Consider the following 21,653-nt stretch of genomic DNA (forward strand, 5'->3'; position numbering starts at 1 on the left):
CCAGTGTAGAGCATGAATGAGCGCTTCTGCCCAGAGCCAGGCAGCAGGGCTAATGGCCCATTTCCCCCTGGTCTACAAGGCCTACTCTGGGCCCCCAGCTGCCCTGATGGGCCAGGTTAGCCCCCCCCACGGGAGCCCCCAGCCACTCCCCACTAGGCTTTCCTTGTATTGTGCACCGCCTGGTTCCTCGAGGAAATGGGGCGGCTGCTGGGTGCGGGGGCGGCCGCCAGCAGCCCCACCCCCTTCCCCCCATTGTCCCTCCTGGCTTTGGCCCCTAGCCCCTGCTGCGGACACTAAAAATAGTCCTGTTCACATTGAGATGGGCCGCACCCCTGAGCGGCCCTCTAGGCTCTGTGTGAGGTTGGGGTTGCCAGGACAGAGTTGTCCCCAGGGGGGTAGAGTAGTCCCACCAAGTGATCTGGGTGAAAGCACAACTGAGGGCTATGTGACCTCAGTTGGCCTCCTTCCCCTCTATGAGCCTCTGTTTCCTCATCTGTAAAATGGAGAAAAAGACACCTACCTCCTGGTGTTGTCCTTGAGAGTCAACGGTCCTAGTGTTCTGTTTTTGTCCTGCCTGGGTGTCGGTTCCACCTGAGTATCTGGAGAGCCAGAGGCAAAAGGGCATAACACACCCCCTTCATCCTCACTCCTACCTTTCGTTGCTGCCAAGGGCTTCCTGTGGTCCCCAAACAGAGGAGCTGCTGGGCTGGAAGAGCCCACCTGTGAGTACAGAAGTGTCTATAGGGTTATTGAGACCTGGCAAGTGCCTTCTCTCTGAGATCATTGAGAGCTCACGCTGTCAATTGAGTGGCCAGGCTGGGACTTGAACCCGTGTCTCCAGCCGCTGAGGGCTGTGTTTTTTCCGCTTTAAGGGGCTGCCTCCATGCTGATGACTCTAAGGACTTCCTGGCTGGGATCACCCTGCATTTTAGTCCACAAACACATGATTCATCCAGAAGGAAGATGCTGGGCAGTGGGTGTTGAGGCCTGCCTGAGCTGGGGGCTGGGTAGTCTTCCTTGAGCCTGAGTGGGTGGACAGCTGCCCTCAGATGCACCCAGGGCCACTGAACTGGGACTGCAGAGGAGTTTACCGGCGTCTGCCTACCGGGCTCTCTCTCTCTCTTCTTTTTTTAACCATGAGATATTTCAAACTTTCAAAAACTGTTTCTACCAGAGCCCGAGCCATCTTTCCAGAATCTGAACTCTTTCTGAATATATATGGATATGAAAAAAGAGAAATATTCGATGTGCTGAGTGACAGGTCCCCCTCAGGTGTTAGAGATGATCACTGTTACCTGTTTGGGGCCCCTTGCAGGCATTTTATGGCCATTGAGCAAATGCAGATGTGCAGCCTGGTTCTGCACCACAGACACTGGTGCATCCTGCTCTTTGTACTGCACTTAGCACTGTGCTTTGACATGGTTCCAAGTCAGTATACAGAGGACTTCCCCATTTAAAAATAAAAATGGCTTCATATACAGCAGGGAGTTTTTGCTTTCTGTGCCATGGACCGCTTGGTAACTGGGGAGGCAATGGACCCATTTTCATAATCATGGCTTTTTTTTTTTTTTAAGTGCACAAGAACAAAGGAAACTATTCAACTTCACAGAGTCCCTGAGTCCTGGACCCCAAACTAAAAACTGAAAAATGTGACTGTCCCTCACTTTATTCAACCAGTCTCTTAATGAAAAGTCACCACAAGTCAGCATTTCTGGAAATCTTGTCATTACACAGATGGGGAAACTGAGGACCCAGCTGAAGAATGGATTAGGGTGGTAGAGCCCAGTGTTCTGACTCCTGGCTCAGGCTCTTGCCAAGCTCCCCTCTAAACAGGCTGGAGGCAGAGGGCCCATCCGCCCGCCAGGAGCAGGTTGGCAGCTGGTGTCCTGTCCTGAGAGTGACCCGGCCCCGCCCGCGCCCTGCACCCTGCCCTGGCCAGCACAGCTGTGGATGTGACAGGAGTCTTGGCTCCGATTCACCCAGGCACATTCCTGGCCCAGCCAGTATTTTTTTTTTTCAGTGACTCTTTCTCCCACACCCCGCACCCTCACCCCCCTTTTCCTCAAAAATGCTGTCTCTCCCCAGAGGGTCCCTTTGGGCGGCGGTTCCTGGAGGGGAATGTGGCCTGGATTTCCTGGAACATGCGGAGCTGGAGTCCCAGCACTGGGAGGAGGGAAGCTGCTGGCAGCCAAGCAGCACCCCCACCTCCAGCATAGCTGGTTCTCCTGAGCAGGGTGGGGGGAACTGGGGCCCCAACAAACCCATTCCCCTGGGCCCTCTAAGCAGAGGCGCCTCCCACAGCCAGGATGGGCTGCTACTGTGAACAGAAAGGGACCAAGTGCGAGTTGTGTACTCTATTCACAGATGAATAGAGAAAGAAATGTCCCCCGTGTGCACAGGCAGAGACGATTACCATGGGGAAGAGTAAAGCAGGTGCAGGGTTTTGGGGAGGGCCCTACTGGGACAACCCGTGAGCAGAGCAGGAGTGAAGCAGGAGGCCACCTGGTGGGCGCCTGAGGTTCTAAAGTGCCAGCCATGAGTGGCAGGGACCAGGTCTCCATCCGTGAAGCCTTCAGGGCTCCGAGAGTGCAGTGATGTGTCCTTGAAATGACCCACCTGGGGGTTCTACGGGAAGTGTCGATGTGGAGCATGGGCTTTCAGGCTGAGCAGCTGGGAACCTCACCACAGCCTCCTCAGGGCTCTGCAAGCACGGGCAGGATGCTTCTCCTCAAGCCTCAGTTTATGGCGTAAAGTGGAGCTCTTAGCATTTAAAGAGTTAAGAGGAAGACCACAAAACCCGTGATGGGTGCTGTGGGTCTTCAGGGAGTGAAGCCACTGCCTTGGAGGTAGGTGCTAGTGACAGAGACAAAGGCTGGCTTTGAAACCAGGTGTGGGTGCAGTTTTAGAGGAGGCTGCTCAGCTCTTAGGGGCATGTGAGGTCAGGACCAGGGATAGGAATACCCCTGAGCCACCTGCGGCTCTTTTCCTCTTCTGGGTATAGAGCTGGATTTAGGGGAGCCTCTGGGGTGAGGGGGGGCAAGAACCCACCCGGAGAGGCATGAGGCAAGAGGAGGCCAGGGGTCCCCCTGAGATGCCCTTCCAACTGCTCCCCCTCTCTAGAGAGGCTGGTGTGCTTCATCTACTTTCCTCTCTCCCCTGCCCTGAGCCTCTGTTTCCTCATCTGTAAGATGGGCACAGTGAGTCCCAGTCCTGACGGTGATGAGGTTTGGGAAAGCAGTGGTTTGTCATTCGTGCAGTGCTTGGACAGGACCCCACCGTGGAGAAGGATGGAACCAACTGCCAGACACTGCGCTGAGCACTTTCACTCATTAGCTGCAAGCCGATGGGATCATGTCACTTTGCTGCCACCTGCAGTGGCTCCCTTTTGGTCTCCGGGTAAGGCTTACAGGCCTCTTGGCTCTTCTTCATGCCATCTTATTTTAGCATCCACACACCTTCCTCTTGGTCTGGTAAATGTCCACCCCCTGTTCAGCTCAGTGTAACTGTCCACCCTGATCTGTAGACCAGCTGGAGTCCAATGTTGCACAGTCTGTTTTTTAAAATATTTAATTAATTAATTTATTTGAGGGGGTGGGTGAGACAGAGGGAGAGAGGAGAGAGACTCTCAAGTGGACTCCATGCTGAGTGAAGAGTCTCATGGGGACTCAATCTCACAGCGCTGAGATCATGACCTGAGCCAAAACCAAGAGTCTAATGCTCAACTGACTGAGCCACCCAGGTGCCCCCAGTGTTCCACAGGTGCCTCCTCTCCTGGTAACCCCCCTATCACTGTTGCAATGTCATGTTCTGGTGCAACCACCTGGTTATTGACTCTCTCCATGTTAAGACTGTGTGTTCCATGAAGGTAGGAGCACTGTCGCCTCTACACCTGTATCCCCAGCATCCAGCAGAGTGCCCAATAAGTGCCTAATGGATGAACAGAGGGATGGAATCCTCTTGACAACCAGAGGAAGGAGGTAGCATTAGTACCCTTTTATAAAGAATCAAAGCCCGGAGAGATTAAGTAACACACCCCAAGGTCACACAGCCAGAACATGGCCAGAATCAGATGTGTCTGTCTGGGGCTGTCTTCCTGCCAGCCAAGCCCAGAAAGTGGGCAGATGGGGTTGTGCAGAGAGGAGCTAGAACCATCTAGACTGGGAAGGGGTGGTGGGGGGGAGCCCCACCCATCCGTGCTTTCTCTTCGATGATGGTGGTTTGTGGCTGTTTTCCTCAAGAGCGACTCAGGTGACCTTCAGGTTGGGGCCTGCAGCAGTCCCAGGGGCCAGCTGGGTGGAGGACCCGGTCTGGCCGGGTTGCTTTTCTCGCCCCTTTGCCCGCCCTCTGGCTTCACGCACAGATTACAACTTCCCCTCCTCTGCTGTCTTACGCAGGCCACCTCCGGCTGGCCATTGTCTCATTGTTTGCCGAGGGAAGCTCCAGGAGGAAATTAACCTGCTGCTCACCCCAAGCAGGGAGTTGCACCCCCAGTCCCCACTGGGAATGCCTGGGGGCCTGGCAGGAGGGGGTGGGGGAGGCTAGTAGACAATACAACAGGCAGCCTTGGAAGGGGTGAGCTCCCAGGCAGAGAAAAATGCAAGCAGAGGCTACATTTACTGGCAAAGTTTATTAGGCTCTATCATGGGCCAGGCTGTGTGTCAGGGACCTAGAGATGCAGATGTGAAACAAAGATCTTAAGGATCCTGTCACTGATGCATGGCCCTCAAAGTCAAATGTCTCTGGGAACCAGGCAGGTGACAGGAATCCGAAGACATGTGAGCAATGGGGAGTGGTAGGGGACTTGAGGATGGCATGAATCTCCTACAGGTCTTTATTCTTTTTTTTTTTTTTTTTTAAATTTTATTTATTTATGATAGTCATACAGAGAGAAAGAGAGAGAGGCAGAGACACAGGCAGAGGGAGAAGTGGGCTCTCTGTGGGGAGCCTGATTGTGGGACTTGATCCTGGACCCTGGGATCAGGCCCTGAGCCAAAGTCAGATGCTCAACCACTGAGCCACCCAGGTGCCCCTCCTATTGACCTTTAGATTCCAACTTCATTTTCACAAAGTGCTGATGAAACAAAATGAAACCATCAGACTCACACAGCTTGTAGACTCCTGGTCCAGACCTTTAGATGGGAATTCTTGTTCTGGGGTATAACTGGACCATTAGCTATTATTGGTGTCCCACACCTCATCCCTTCAACCTACCACCAACTTTAACCATAGCAGCAGTGGCCCTTCCCAACTCACTGACAGCACCCCATTTCAAGGGCCCATTATCTGGTTTCTCTGAAGACCTGGAACCTCTCTCAACCAGGACCTGGGAAGATTTTGATGCTCCCAGTGGCAACCCTCAATCATTGGGGAATGGGACTTAGCGGGTAAATGTTTCAGCCTCGTATCCTTTGGAGGCGATTCCCCTTGGTCACTCAGAAGGTCTGCAGTGAGATCTAACATAGTTGCCCATATTGGAAACTGACATGATAGCTCACCCTCTATTGCCTTTCCTCCCTTCTCTGTCTCACTCTCACAGATCCTTCTGACTTCCTGGACTAGTGGCGCCCAAATCCTTGTCTCAGGCTCTGCTTCAGGGCAATCCAAACTGAGACAATCTCTAATGTTCTTTCTGAACACAGTTTATGATTCTAATCTTTTGTGATTCTAAGATTGAATGACTTTAACTCTGTGATGTAAGTTTTTGTAAGTTAATCCATCTGTGATCCCAGGATGATATCATTCTAATATGGCCAAAACACACCTATCAATCATGTACTCAGTTATACAAGTAATATAACACCCCATTTTCTAAGCTTTTATTTATTTATTTAGTAAGTAAGTCATCTCTGCACCCAACGCGAGGCTTGAACACATGACCCCAAGAGCAAGAGTCAGATGTTCTACTGACTAAGCCAGCCAGCCACTCCAATACCCCATTTTCTATAACTGAATTTTGCTTCACCTGAGTACCTATTTTTCCTGATGCCAGAAAATGCAGATGTCAATCAAATCTAGACAAACACCAGTCATTTCAGATTTGAATACAACAGAGTCAAGCTTCCTCCTTTTTTTTTTTCCTGGGTTGATTTAAGTCCTGAATGGGTGATAGCATCTTGACACAGGCTGGGAGTTGAGGTGGGGGGTATTTCTCAAGATGTAGTAGCCCATCTGTTCCTCCAGCATGCCTCCTCCATTGGTATCCACTGGGAAAAGCCCCACCTGCGTTGATAATTTAACTTCTAGGGTCAAAGAAGCCTAGTTCTTCCAAAGCCACTCACTGTAAGTGGAGTCACATCCACTCTATTTTCAATCACCTGGAAAAGATATGAACATTTTCTGAACTTCATGGAACCCTGGCACACAGTCTCATCACTCAATCAAATGTGTTTGTGAACATCTTACTGTGTGTTGGGCATTGTGCCAGGCACTGGGGATATAAAGATGAAGAGAGAGAGATGGTCCCTTCCCCCATGTTATTCACAAGCCAAATAAAGTGTATAGATTTATAGCTTACATTTTGTGATGTCTGTTATAAAGGAAACAAACAGGGTAGGCCGAAAATGCCTCTTTGAAAGGTTGTCATTTAAACTAAGACTGAGCGTCTAGGATCAGGGGAAACCACCCAAGACTGAGCAGGAAAGGGAGAGGCCTGAGTTGTGTCCATAGCAATAAAACATTTTGTGACACTGACAGCATCTTCTGCATTTCTTTGTATGCTACCTTTTCTCAATTTGTTCGTGGACTCCATCACCGTAGGGAAGAGATGATGAGGCAGAAATGGGGGGAATTTGTTTCTGAGGCTCAAAGGCCAAAGCTTTTGGTTTGCAAGAGTTGGGGACATTGAGTCAAAACCCTGAGTAATTTGAGGGTATACAATTTATGTCATAACTAAAAAAGGGAGAATAGATGAGTCAAAATTGGTTTTCCTAATTAGAAAATGAGATAAAGATGATCAGGGAGGTGGAGAGAAGGAAGTATAGCAGAAATATTTAATTATCACGCAATGATCAGACTTTCTCTCCTGGAGCGTCAGATGACCACACAGCTGAAGATTATCATTCCCATTCTCCCTTGCAGATAGGTGTGGCCATAGGACAGGGCTCTGATGGGGGTCTGTAAGCCAAATGGTGTCTTCAACTTCTGTGACATGTATTTAAAGAAAAAAGGGACTTTCTCTTGGCCCGCCTCTCCTCCCATTCCTGCCAGCTAGGATTTGACCAGGTGGTAGGAGCTGGATGGAGCAGCCATCTTAGGCCACAAGATGAAAGCCACATGTGAAGGAGGTCAGAGCAACAAAGTGGAAGGAACCAGGGTCTCTGAGGCATGGGACTCCACGTCAGCCTGGATGGCTTCCCCTTTACTGGTTAATGATGGAGAAATCAACTTCAACTTTATTTTTTTTCTAAGATTTTATTTATTTATTCATGAGAGACACAGATTGAGAGAGAGATGCAGAGACACAAGCAGAGGGAGAAGCAGGCTCCATGCAGGGAGCCTGACATGGGACTCGATCCTGGGTCTCCAGGACCAGGCCCTGGGCTGAAGGCGGCATTAAACCACTAAGCCACCTGGGCTGCCCAAGAAATCAACTTCAATCTTAGGACATGGTTAGTTTGGCCTGTGTTACAATAGCTGAATTAGCATCCCAAGTAATACAGAGAGTGAGACAGAGGATGCTGTGGTGAGTGGAGATGCTGGTGTGTGACCCTGCAGAAAGAACACAGGAACTTCAGGTCATCTTGAGGGTTTGGAAAGCAAAACCCAGGGCCTTACTCCTGAGTTGACTTAAGGAAGTCACACACCTGCATGTCTGAGGGGGTGTGTAGGCTCCCTGGACCAGGACGCTTCCTACACACACAAGGAAGTGGGGGAATATGTGACCTGAGGGGGGAAAAAGTGAAAGATGACACCCAGAATTGACCAAGATTAAGTTTCTACCACCTGGTGGAACAAAGGGTATGGACTGAGAGTTTTTCCTGCTTCGTATTTTTTAATATTTATTATTATTATTATTATTATTATTATTCCCAGAACCCAGCTCAGCAGTTCCAGAAGGCTCAGTTTCATCAATAATTTTTTTAAAGATTTTATTTATTTATTCATGAGAGACACACAGAGAGAGAGGCAGAGACATAGGCAGAGGGAGAAGCAGGTTCCTTGCAGGAAGCCCAATGCGGGACTCGATCCCAGAACCCTGGGATCATGCCCTGAGCCAAAGGCAGATGCTCAACTGCTGAGCCACCCAGGCACCCCTCATCAATAAATTTTTGCTGAGCACCAAGGCCCAGGTTGGGTCCCAGACCAGCCACTAACCTGCTGGGTGGCCTTGAGGATGTCTCATCACTTCTCTGAGCCCAAGCGATCTCACTGGGAACATAAAGGAGTTGAATTGCAAAACGTCCAACATGGCTCTTTCCGCAGTGATGTTCTGTGGTTCTTCTTTGTGTCTGGCACTGAAGGGGTTTTCGGGAAATGTGTGAAGTGTCTCTGTTCCAATCCATGGAGAGATAAGACACAAACACATGGGCATACACACAAACAGACATGGGTAGTCAAATACAACAGTAGCCAAGAGGAGATATAGCATTAAGGTTTAAGAGGCAGGCTTTGGACTCGAACTGACCAGAGTTACACCTTTATCTTCTAACTAGCTGGTGACCTTGGGCAAGTCACTGAGCTTCTCTGAGTCTTGGCTATCTCACATTTAAAATGAGATTAACAATACCTACCTTTAGGGCTCTCATGGAAATAAGATGAGGTAACATATGTGGAGCTCCAAGATCAGTGCTGAGCACATAGTGGGTGTTCAATAAACGGTTATTGTGATGAAAATTGTAAATCATGGTAGGAACCAAATGAAAGTTAGAGAAGGGTAAAGGTAGGAGGTCTAGAGTGCGGAAGAGAGGGATCCCTGAGGGCCAGGATGTGGGGAGGCTTTTGGAGGAGGCAAGCCATGAACAGTGCAGAGATGTGTGAAATGGTTAGCAGAGGGGATGTGTTGCCACTACAAGGAGAAGAAAACAGATACGAAGCAAAGTCGAGCCAGGCTTCCTCCCCTGAGCCTTATTTTCCTCATTAGTAAAGCAAGCATAATAATACATGCCTTGCAATGTTGTCACAATGATTACTTGAGATGACATAAGTCAAGCACCCATGAAGATACCTGGCTCATGGAAGCTTATCAAATATCAGTTTCATTTCTTTCCCAAGAGAGAGAAGTCACGAAATATCAAGGCTAGAAGGACTCACAGAATATTAGGGCTTGAAGAATATCCATGGTAACACACACATCTATTCATGAACTGTTCACACATCATCCATCAATCTATCCAACTATAATTTATCCATTTTCATACATTCATTCAAATGCCAACAATTCATTCATCACCTACTCATCATCCATCTAGTCAAACATCCACTCATCCTTCACTCACCATCTATTTCTTATCCATCATCATGAATTCACCACCAATCCACTATCCATCTACCTATCCTCCATTCTATACCCATCCCTCATCAATCTGTTTATCATCCATACATCTATTCCACCAGCGAGCCAGCCAGCTATCGTTATTCTGTCTGTCCACTTACCCTGTATCCATCACTCATCTGTCCACCATTCACCAGCCACTAATAGCCATCCACTATCTCTCATTCATTCACCAGTTCCTCATCATCCATTATTTATGCATCTATTCATCTATTTATTCCTCATCCATCTACCCATTATTCCATTCATCATTTATCCATCCATCGCTTCTCATGCATCAAGTATCCATTGAATGTGTGTTTCTTATCCAGTTCTTTGTATCTACCTATCATTCACAAGCCAATCATGAACTCATCAATTTATTCTTCATCCATTCCTCTTTCACTCACCATTCATCCTTCATTCACTCTTTCACTAAATATCTACTATTTATTAGCCACATCTATCATCATCTATGTCTGATGTCTATATAACCACATATAATTTATATAATCATTTAATCATCCACCTGTATCCACTCATCCAATCATCCATCCATTTATGTGTCATTTTCTGTATCACTTGCTAGGTTACCTGTACTAGGTACTAGGATAAAGACTAGATAAGCTACAATCTGTCCTTGTACGGGGCTCCATGTCTAGTAGAGAAAGACAGCTGGGAAGTAGTTATACATAACGTGATGGCTGTTATAATAGAGGAATGATCATACCATGGGAAGGACACAGAGGAGAGAACTACAAACTCTGTCTGAGGGGATGATGGGAGGACTCACAAAGAGGGTGGGAGTTGAACTGAGTCTTGAAGGATGAGTAGAAGTTTGGTAAGTTTTTGTGGGGGGAGAAATTGACTTCTAAAGTGGCAAAGTGACTATGCACAACCATACTGAGAGTTAGTGATGGGCAGAGACTTATAACCAGGTTTAGCTTTCTAGACTGGTCATTTCCACTCCCCCGATCTGGGAGGGCAAATAAGTGAGGAGAGCCCACCTCCGAACAGTGAGAGAAGGCTGGTTTCAGGATCTGGCTGTAGACTGGGTGGAGAAGAGGATTTCCTTAGACCTTAGCTCTTCATTCAGGGAGAGTTGACAGCAGAAACCCCAAGAACTGGCATGGATTTGACAAAGGGAATAAAAGAATGGCCTTGGGAGGGAGAAAAGGAGATGGGGAAGGGGTGAAGAACACTTAGGTGTTAGCTTCTCAAGCAAAGTTAGGTCAGAAGAGACCCCAGTATTTTCTTGCACTCAGGTAGTTATTATTTTTTACTCAGGTTATTATTAATATTAATATTAATATTAATATTAATATTCTAGCAACCATGTTTTATTGAGCACAGGCTATGTGTTAAACACTGTGCTATAAGTTCTCCATTCATTAGCTCAATTTGTCTTCCACCCCCAGAAACCATAAGACATAATTGTACTTTTATTCCCATTTCACAAATGAGGGAACTAAGTCCTGAGAGGTTAAGCTAGAACTTAAATATAACATGTGGCTACAAATCCCACATCTTTTCCACTTCTTTTCACTGCCTCTCTTTCATCATTCGTCGGGTGTGGTATATGGTTATGCTTGTCACTGAGCATGGGAGATGAGTAGTGAAGGAGGAGGAACAATAGAAAAAAGGGAATCAAATATGACTCAGACACAATTATGCACTTACTAAAATGTATGCTCCATCATATTGGAGACTCTCTGTATTCCCAGACTTTCAAACAGTGTCTGGCACATACTCAGCACTTAACAAATATTTGTTATTGCTTGAATTCTATTGCAAAGGAAATGGATGAACAATTAGAATAGAGAGTATATAGGTTCATCTGTTCTTTTTTTTTTTTTTTTTGGTTCATCTGTTCTAACACAAATCCAAAGTAGTAATAGCAAAAAGAAGGTAGAATTTTGGGGCAGCCTGGGTGGCTGAGCGGTTTAGCACCTGCCTTCAGCCCAGGGCATGATCCTGGAGACCTGGAATCAAGTCCCACATCAGGCTCCCTGCATGAAGCCTGATTCTCCCTATGCCTGTGTCTCTGCCTCTCTCTCTCTCTCTCTCTGTGTCTCTGATGGATATATAAAAATAAAATCTTAAAAAAAAATAAAAAGATGATAGAATTTTATTTCTCTCAGGCCTGGGTGTATATAATCCAAGACTAGTTCAATGGAGATGGAGTCTCAGGCTTCTTCTATCTTGTAGCTCTGGCATCCCTAGGGTATTGGCTTGATCCCATGGTCTCAGGTGGCTTCCCCATACCTACACACAGCCAGTGGGCACAGGGAAAGGCAAGGGGCAGCCATGACTTAGAAAAGGCGCCTATCACTTCTATTTGCATGCCATTGGTCAGAGCTTGGTCATGTGGCTATAACAGCTGCAAGGGGAAGGCTGGGAAATGTAGTCTTTATTCTGTGTGGCTAATTGTTCAGCCAAAAGTCAGAGGTTTTATTTTTGTAGAAAGGGAGAACGGACATTAGGGGCAACTGGTGGTCTCTGCCACAGATGAGAAGAAGGTGTGTGGGCACCAGTATCCTCCATTGTGTGAAGACTCCATAGGGACAGACATCATCTCTCCCACTAGGTCCTTAGGGGGCTATTTTAATCATCCTGATGTTTCTGGCAGCTTCTAGCACACACTTAAGGAAGATGACCTCTCAGGTCCTGGATAGAGATTTGATGATTTGATGGCATCAGCACAAGTCGGTTAGAGGGCTTTTGCCTGGAGATGATCAAGGTGGAGAGGACTAAAGGTCAGGCCAGGCGTCTGAGAAGCAGCCAGCAACTGTAGAACAGCACAGGAAGGTGACTCGCAAGGAAGCTGGATTGGGCAAAGGGGCAGAGAGGAGTCTGGAAAGGAGGAGGCAGTGTGGTGGGAGGAAGGGATGGCTCCGTAATCACAACTCTTCCTCAGCAGAATGCTCAGCAGCCTGCCCAGCATGTTGGGCTCTGTTACCTGATTGGTGAGGATAGGTGGTGCCTGAAGCTGAGGGGCTGGGGGGCTGGGGTGCAGCTTCAATGCCACTGCCTGTTCACTCAGAAAGAATCATTGCTGGTTTCCTTCTTCCTTTCCTTCCATCCTTTCTCCCTCCCTCTTTCTCTCTTTTCTTTCTTTCCTCCTTTGATTTATTAAATTCACCCCAGAAATTTGAATCTTTTTTCCAAAAAGGATTCCATTGAATACTGGGAACTTCAAAGAGAGGTCTAAGTCTATTCTAACCTGGGCAGAACACAATGTATTCTGTGTGTGTGTGTGTGTGTGTGTGTGTACACATAAACAAACATGCATATATACATGTGTATATATGCACACACACATACATGCATACATATCCATGTATATGTACCCACCTGCTATGTGTCAGGAGGTACCATGCTGGTCTCTGGGGAACGTAGTGGTGAGTATGTCAGACAAGGTCCTTGCCCTCATGGAGCTTTTAGTGAAAAAGATAATGCAAAAATAATTATTAAACTAGTGCTACAGGAAGTACAGAATGCCATGAAAGCACCCTCACTAATAATCCCAGCTTTCATTACACAAATATTTAACAAGAGAGATTATATTTGTTAGAAGATAATTTTTACAAAAGAATAAAACTATGCCTTTCATCCAAATATAACATGAACATGTTGCAAAGTTTTGATTTATATCATTAATTTATGAGGGAACCAGTGTCAAGAACTAGTTCGAAGAAGAATCCAAAGAGAAGATACACACACACATATGTAGATGAAGGATGCTGAAATTAATTTGCTCAAGATGTAAAATTATTTTCTTCCAAGAGGGCTGGGAGGGACACAGGTCAATTGTACCTCGAGCAGATAAAATCTATTTGCACCTCTTTGGACAAGAATTATTTGTATTACTGTCAATCTCATTACAATTTACAGAGATATGTGAGAGCTCAAAGATAGTGACAGGCAGGGACCACCGTAGAATCAGTTAATGTGACATGAGGTGAAGACAATGCATAGTGTTCCATAGGACATCCAGTAATCTCCCCCTGCCCCCCATTTCAGACTCTTATAATTTTTCCCTGATGTAAGTCAGGCCTGTGCTGGGTACTGGTAATACAGAGGTAAACCATACATACCCAGTACCTCCCTCGGGGGTTCTACTATTCTCTTCTGTTCTACTAGTGGGCTGGAGGGCTGGGGAACAGACAGCAGCTGGAAACCAAACTGGGTCGTCCCCATTTTTGCCTAACAGTCAGATTATAGAAGCACTTTGTAGGCTGAGAATAACCAGGGCCCCTCTGTCTCGTTCTAAATCCCCAAATAACCGAAGCCTGAGCCTTTCCTGTAAGTTACTGACTCCTTGACAAAACAACTTTACTTCTTACTTCTGCAAAACTGTGTCTGAAAATACGTGATTACCTTTGCAGATATAATAATCAGAAGAGAAAATTGCTCTTTTGTCTACTTTGGACAGATTAACCCTTGGTGATTTATTTTCCCTCAGAAACTCTGTTGCATTTTTTATTTGGTGATTTATCGTTCTAAAAGCTGTAACTTAAAAAAATAAAAAATAAAAACTGTAACTTTTGGTAAAACTTCCTTTCAAGTAAACTTTTGTTGAGTTCTAAATGCCACTGTCTCCATATTTTCCTGAGATAACAACAATTGAGCACACACACACACACACACACACACAACTGATGTGATTACAGATTGTTGTAAGTGATGTGAAGTAAATAAGTGAGGTGATGAAACAGAGATGCTCTTGGGAAGAGGAAAGGGTTGCTTCAGATCAGGGGTCAGCAAACTTTTTCTGCAAGGGATCAGATAGTAAATATTTTAGGCTTTGAGGAGCGTCCAGTCTCTGTCACAGCTCTTGGCTCTGCCGTTGTAGTGGGAAACCAGCCATGGACCATGCGTATGTGAATGTGCACGGTTATGTTCCAATAAAGCTTTATTTACAACAATAGATGGTGGGCCAGATTTGGAATGTGGGACATTGTTTGCTGATTCTTTCTTTCTTTCTTTCTTTCTTTCTTTCTTTCTTTCTTTCTTTCTTTCTTTCTTTCTTCCTTTCTCTCTTTCTTCCTTTCTCTCTTTCTTCCTTTCTTTCTTCCTTTCTCCCTTTCTCCCTTTCTCTCTTTCTCTCTTTCTCTCTTTCTTTCTTTCTTTCTTTCTTTCTTTCTTTCTTTCTTTCTCTTCTCTCTTTCTTTAAGATTTTACTTATTTATTCAAGAGAGAGAGAGAGAGAGAGAGAAAGAGGCAGAGACATAGGCAGAGGGAAAAGCAGTCTCCCTGTAGAAAGCCTGATGCAAGACTTGATCCCAGGACCCTAGGATCAAGACATGAGCCAAAGGCAGACACTCAACCACTGAGCCACCCAGGTGCCCTGAGCCCTGCTTTAAATAATATGGTTATGTAAGGCTTTCTTGAGAAGATGATATTTAGGATGAAACCTGAAGTATAAGAAGTTGGCATTCTAAGCAGAGAGGACAGGATGCACAGAGGCCCTGAGGTAGACAAGACTAGTGTATCTGAAGAACAGTAAAAGGGCCAGTGGTGGAAGCGCACTGACTGAGGGAGAGCGCAGTAGAACATGAGGTTGATGATGTTGGAAGAGGCTGGGTCATAGGGCATTTTGTGCACCACAGTAAGGAGTTTGGATTTTATCCTAAGGGCATCTGGAAGCTCTTGTAGGGTTTGAAGCTATAACTCTGGCTACTGTGAGTTGGAGACGACAAGATAGAGGGGTGAGACTAGCAAGAGGGCTATAGTAGTCATCTGGGTAAGAGAGGAAAGCAGAAGGCAAAGACGGTGCTGGGAATGGAGAGAATGGATTCAGGCATTTTGTAGTGTGGCAGGGATTCACCTAAGCATCAGAGACAACCTGTCCTCCCATTTCTTGCTTCCTAATGCCTGAGCTCTTCTTCTGGTGGCAGGACCTTAATGAGGGGGCACCCCTTAATCCCTTGGCCTCATTCTCTCTGCTCCTACCTTTGCCTCCCTGCCCCCTGCTGCACCCAGGAGAACGTGCAAGGTTCTGCAATGGAGTCCAAGCAATTTGTCATCTCCCACCCTTGCACAAGTTGTGTTTGCTGTCCAGTCTCTTGGCAGCTTGCTTGTCTGTCAGGCCACCTGCTTCCCCTCTAAACCGTGATCTCTTTGAGGGCAGGACTTACCACTGATCCATCCTGATGAGTGAACAAAGTCAGAGTCCTGATGAACATTAGCTGACTGAATGGACAAACAAATAAACCCACAGGGCCTAGCAGAGGGCTCTCGATCCATGGTTGTGCTAATTAATGTTCATCGAACTGGTTAGTTTATAAAAGAGTGAACAGGACACCTGGGTGGCTCAGTCAATTAAGCGTCCAACTCTTGATTTTGGCTCAGGTCGTGATCTCAGAGTTGAGGGATTGAGTCCTGCATTGGGCTCCGTGCTCAGTGGGGAGTCTGCTTGAGGTTCTCTCTCTCCCTCTCCTTCTGCCCCTCTACCTGCTTGCACACGTGCTCACAATAAATGAATGCATGAATGAATGAATTTGCAATGCCTAGCATCCAGTCTGCTCACAGAACAGATGCTAATAAATACTCGTTGTCATTATTTAAAATTTGAGTAATATATTAATATTTCAAAAAATATAAAAAGGGTGAAGAGCCTCATCCCCACTATATTTCTTATTTGTTCCCACCACATTTATTCATTTCTGATCTTTTCAGAGGCTCTTCATGCAAATATATGCAAATGTAAATACATATTGTGTTCCCCTCCATGGAAGGGGACAGCCAGGTCCTTCACCTCCTAAAAGTGGGTGGGTGTGACAGGTTCCACCCAAGCTGCTGCTAGTTGGAATCCCACCTAATTTAAGAGCCACAAAAGCCCAGAGCGAGAATCTTCCTCCCTTTCCAGTTTTCTCTCAACTTGTTATTAAGGAGAAAGTCTCTGCTGAATGCTGGTGTGTTTTTAACACCTCTCTTAACACTTACTTCCCTTTTTAACAGAGAGCAAGCCTCCACCTCTAAGCCTTCGGCAGGCAGCCGGATCTGGCAAGAATTTAATGACATTGTTTTGTTTTCATTGTACTTATTTTTATGGTTACCTTCTATTTATGGCACAAGATACTGGTTTTCCATTTATGGAGGGATCTAAAGTTCCCTTTTGAAATGAATATATTTATGTATTTAAAAGAGGATCCATTTAAAGAAAAAAAATATTATGTAACTGTCAGCACAGGTGGTACCCAGACATGGAAAAAATTAGAAAGAGGGATACGAGGGACTGAAAAGGAGAATATGCCTTTCAGGTCAAATGCCTCTCCCAACCCCTACTTAACAGAAGGGACCACTTAGGCTTAGTGGGGTTTGGGTGTGGGGGGCTGGACAACACAGACTCACTCAAGGTCATACCAATGACGTGGACTGAGAACTGGACCTCCTGATCCACCTGTGGTAGGGACAGGATGTACCAGGGTGGTAGGGCAGGGGTCAGGGCCACAGCACTGGCCAGAGCCAGGGTCCTCCGAAGCTGGCCAAGTCACAGACTGAGTGCACAAAGGACTCTGTATCCTGAAGGAGAGGAGGGAAGCACAGAGGTGTTCATCAGGTGCTGTCCATTGCTAGACTCTGCGCTGGTGACTGGACTTCGCTTCAAAGGAACTCATAGATTCAGAAGGAAGGTGCATCCTACAAAAGTTACTCAGGTTCCTGGCGGCGGTGGGGCAAATGCTCCAACACAGGCATTGCTCATGACATCTGAGGCTTTTGCCTGCTGAGTGGCCACTTCTCCGTTTTCTTTTGGGAAACCAGCCCTTCACCACTCTTGGTTCTTGTCACTTGGGCCAGACAAACCCATCCACACGCACTTCAGAGGTGGACATGTGACCAGGTCTGGCCAGGCAGAATGCTTCATTCCTCTGGCCACAGGGATTAGCACCAGGCTGGCCAAATGACCCAAGGCAAGCCAATGGGGGCCTTTACTAAGACTTTTTGCTGGAAGTGCTAGGGAGGGGGCCTACTCCAAACTCCAAAGGGGTTTCTAAAAGGATGAGTCGTGATCCAGAGTTGCTCGCGGCCATCTTTGCCATCACAAGAGGAGAGGCTTCCCGAGAATGAAGCTGATATTGAAGAAAGCAGGGATGAGGGATGGTTCTAACGGTATCCTAGGATAATTTGCATTTAGCCATGAGATCAGTGCCCTGAACTCAGTTCTGGAAGCCAATAGCTTACCTTTCTTTTCCCCTTCCCCATTAGCTACTTTGAACTGGATTGCTTTCTTTCTTTCTTTTTTTTTTTTTTCTTTTGAACTGGATTTCTATTACCTACAACCACAAAAGACCTGGCCAATTCCAGGCAGAAAGTGCCATGGGCAAGTTGGAGATTGGAGCAGGGTTTTTTGTTTTTGTTTTTAAAGATTTTATTTATTTATTCATGAGAGACACAGAGACACAGGCTGAGGGAGAAGGATGCTACCTGTGAGGAGACTGATGCGGGACTCAATCTTAGGACCCTGGGATCATGACCTGAGCTGAAGGCAGATGCTCAACCACTGAGCTACCCAGGGGCCCTGGAGCAGGGCCCCAATTTTGAAAAATGAACAGGCTTTGATGCATGAAGAAAAAACATTTCTTGGACAGAGGCTTGGCAGAGGGCACTGCAGGGTACAGCACACTCAGTGTGGTTGGAGAAAGAAGGAGGGGTAGACAAGTGGGGGGAAGAGAGGCTGGCCCGAATTGTGCAGAGTCAGTCTCTTCCTGTATTCTCTTTTTCTACAAGAAAAACCCTTCATCAGTTAACTTATCCATAACCATTTCCTGAGCACTTACTATGTCCCTATCACTCTTGAAGGGCTGGTACCATAGCAGCACAACACAACAGAGGCCAACTCTCTGCCCTCTTCATAGCTTCCATTCTAGTGAAAGGGGGCAGGCAGTAAACATGATGTATACATAAATAATTATCATAGTGTCAGGTAGCAATAACTTGTGAAGAAAAACTAAAACAAGTAAAGGGGATAAATATTGGTAAAGAGCGGGATCCCTGGGTGGCGCAGCGGTTTGGCGCCTGCCTTTGGCCCAGGGCGCGATCCTGGAGACCCGGGATCGAGTCCCGCGTCGGGCTCCCGGTGCATGGAGCCTGCTTCTCCCTCTCCCTCTGCCTGTGCCTCTGCCTCTCTCTCTCTATCTCTGTGGCTATCATGGATGAATAAAAACTAAAAAAAAAAAAAAAAAAAGATTGGTAAAGAGCTGTTCGGGATGATGAAAAACTTCCCGATGTTTCTGGTGGTGATGCACAATGTTGTGGGTGTACTTAATACTACTGAATTGTACACTTAAACATGATGAAATTGGTGAATTTTTAAAAATTATTTATTTTTTTGAAATTGGTGAATTTTTATGTTATGTATATTTTGCCACAACAAAGATAAAAAGGATTAGAGGAGGAGTGTTACTGTAGCTAGGGTAGTCAAGGCAGGCCTCCTGGAGGAGGTGGCCTTTGAGCAGAGATCTAAATGAAGGGAATTAGCAAGCCTTGAGGATCCAGGGAAGAGCATGCCAGGTGGAGGGAAGCAAAAAGAAAGGCCATGAGGCTGGAGTGTGCCTGGTGTGTCCTAAGGACTGAAAGGTGACTGATGTGCCTGGAGCCCAGAGAGCAAGCTGGGAGAGGGGTGGGTGGCAGGGGCTGGCATGCCAGAGAGAACTTTGGATTAGGCTGTAAGGGCAGTGGGAAGAGGATGTAGGGTCAGGCAGGGAGGGACATGAATTTTCCCAAGGCCGTGAAACTCAGAAGCAGTGGAGCTGGCAATCCAAAATGTCCAGTCCCAAGCCCTGGGCACAACACAGCCTGGAGAGGTGTCTTGGCATTATTGCGTCCATGGGTGGGGGTTCCAGGAATTCCTGAACCCCACACGAAGCTCAGTTGTCCATGAGTGTTTGGGGGAAGCAGGTTCATTGCTTTCATCACAGTCCCAAAGGGGTTCTTAATAATCCCTACACTTAAGGTGCCTTTCTGCATATAAAGGAGAAAGATGGAGAGTTTTTGAGTATTGGACTCCTGAGGTCCAAGCTATGCTTTTAGAAAAATTACTTTGGCTATTCATCGCAACATTGTTCATAAGAGAAAATATTGAAACATCCTTAATGTTCACCATGAGTGGCCACATTCATTATATTGTGGCACATCCGTCCATACACAGGAATACGATGCAGCTATAAAGACGAAAGAGGAATCTCTGTGTGTACCAATATGAAATGAGTCCAAGATATATTTTTAAGTAAATGAAGCAAAGCGCAGACCAGGCTGTATAAAAAGCTTCTCTTTGTGTTTTTTTTAAAGGGGAGGGGGAAAGATTATAGATCTAGGTTTGCTTCTATATGCACAGAATATCTTTGGCAACATTCACAAGGAAGTAGCCAATGGAAACCTTAACTCATATGGGCTTTATGAAGATGTAATGAGTTAATATTATATAATTGCTCCAAAGAGTGCCTGGTACATAATAAGTGCTAGAGGAGGTTCTGTTGGATAAAATAAGAGGAGCTGTCTCGGGGACCGAAGGGTGACTCGGGGTTGGGAAGGCACTTACTTTTCACCCAATGCTCTTAGGCACTTTTGGAATGTGATACCACAGGCAAACATTTCAGTATTTTTTTATAGTTAAAATTAAATATATCTGGATAGATAAAAGATAATCAGAGGGGGTCAGAGACTGGAAGCAGGTCCTGCCCAGAATCCCCAGGAATTAGCTGGAATTGGTCAAAGGCTACATTGTGTGGTGTGAAAATCAGGACTCGTGGAAACAGGGTGGGGGGGGACACCCAAACAACCACACCCCAGGGCCACTATAAAAAGCACATTTAAAAACACCAGACTGGAAATGTTTTTTTTTTTTTAATTATTATTATTATTTTTTTTTAAATAGCAAAAGCACGTCCCCCCAGGAGGCGTGTTGCAGCTGCAGGGCCTGGGCCGAGGCAGTTCCCAGGTGATGTCAGGCCTGGCCTGGCGCCAGCCCTGGCCCCTTGGAGACGGTCTTGGTGGGTTCAGCTTGACTGTTTTTCCTTCCTGAGACTTGAGGACACCTTCCTGTCTCAAAGAAAGCAGCCTTTCCAGGGCTTTCTGAGAGTCAGGGGTGGGGGTGGGGGGCAATGGGCCTGGGCTGAAGGGGGAGGGAGAGGCGGGGGGGGGGGCCGGGGGGGGGGAGGCTGCCTCCAGGAGCCCAGTGAGTAGTGAGAGCAAAACATGGCCCCGCCTCCCTGACCCCATCCTCCCCCTGCCCTGGCTGCTGCCTGGGGGACCTACTGGGGTGGGGTGGGGTTGGGGGGCAAGAGACATTCCCACGGAGTTCCCAGCTGGTCAGCGCCTTTCCTCCTCCCTAAGCTCTGGGCCCATCCTGCTCTCCTCTACGGTTAAAGGCTCCTTGCCAGTATCTTCTGAGCTTCCAGGCCGCATGGGTTTTCTGCAGATGGGATGAACCACAGATCTGGGTTCGAAGCATAACTGCACTCCTAGCTGGGTGACCTCAGGCCAGCACTGCTTCTTTCTGAGCCCCGTCAGTGACATGGGTACAATGGGCCTTGCAGTGTGGCATGAAGACAGAGTCAGGCAGTGGGATGCCCCTGGGTCCTTTGGCAGGTATCTGCTGAGCACCTGCTTTGTGCTAGCACCGCCCATGGCACTGGGGATGCTGCAGCACCCTGGCAGTCGGAGGGTGCGGCAGGCAGAGGCCCTGGCCCGGCCTGGGGAGAGCCTTGAAACCTCAGCTGTAGTCCCCGGGCAGGAAAGGAAGGAGATGAGAGGATGGGCGTTAGACCCTGTGTGAGCTGGGGGAGCCACGAGGATGAGAACAGCCCCTGCCTCACTGGGGTGGGGAGCAGTAAATGGGTTACAAGGGCTCGAACCACCAGCGCAGAGGTGGTGCTGCTCTGGGTGCTCAGGGAGATGTGTCAGGGATTATCAGGTTATGTTCAGGGGGAGCCCTGGGGACCCACAGGTACCCCATTGCTCATCTGGTGCAGGGTGGGCTAGACGACTTTGCAGAGCCTCTCACACTTGGCAAAGCCTTCTCTGGCCTTAGAGCATCACCCCGTTTCCTCTACTCTCTCCCAGACACACAGGCACCCCATGACTTGGAAGCACCTGTCACATTGTTATTTGCTCAGAGCCTGTTTTTTTAGACTGTGGCCTCCACGAGGGTGGGCACCACAGCAGTCTTATTCTCTGATCA

At 47.1% G+C, this 21,653-nt stretch overlaps 1 long non-coding RNA gene across 1 annotated transcript; it reads right to left on the minus strand.

Moving 5' to 3' along the window:
* Positions 1 to 5,726: 5,726 nt before the first annotated feature.
* Positions 5,727 to 12,924, minus strand: LOC121478362. Its single transcript, XR_005984461.1, has 3 exons — positions 12,824 to 12,924; positions 8,314 to 8,487; positions 5,727 to 6,314 (listed from the first exon to the last, which is right to left on the minus strand). It is a non-coding gene; the product is annotated as an uncharacterized LOC121478362 (long non-coding RNA).
* Positions 12,925 to 21,653: the final 8,729 nt, after the last annotated feature.

Source organism: Vulpes lagopus, chromosome 18 (assembly GCF_018345385.1).
Source record: "Vulpes lagopus strain Blue_001 chromosome 18, ASM1834538v1, whole genome shotgun sequence".
Lineage (NCBI taxonomy): Eukaryota > Metazoa > Chordata > Mammalia > Carnivora > Canidae > Vulpes > Vulpes lagopus.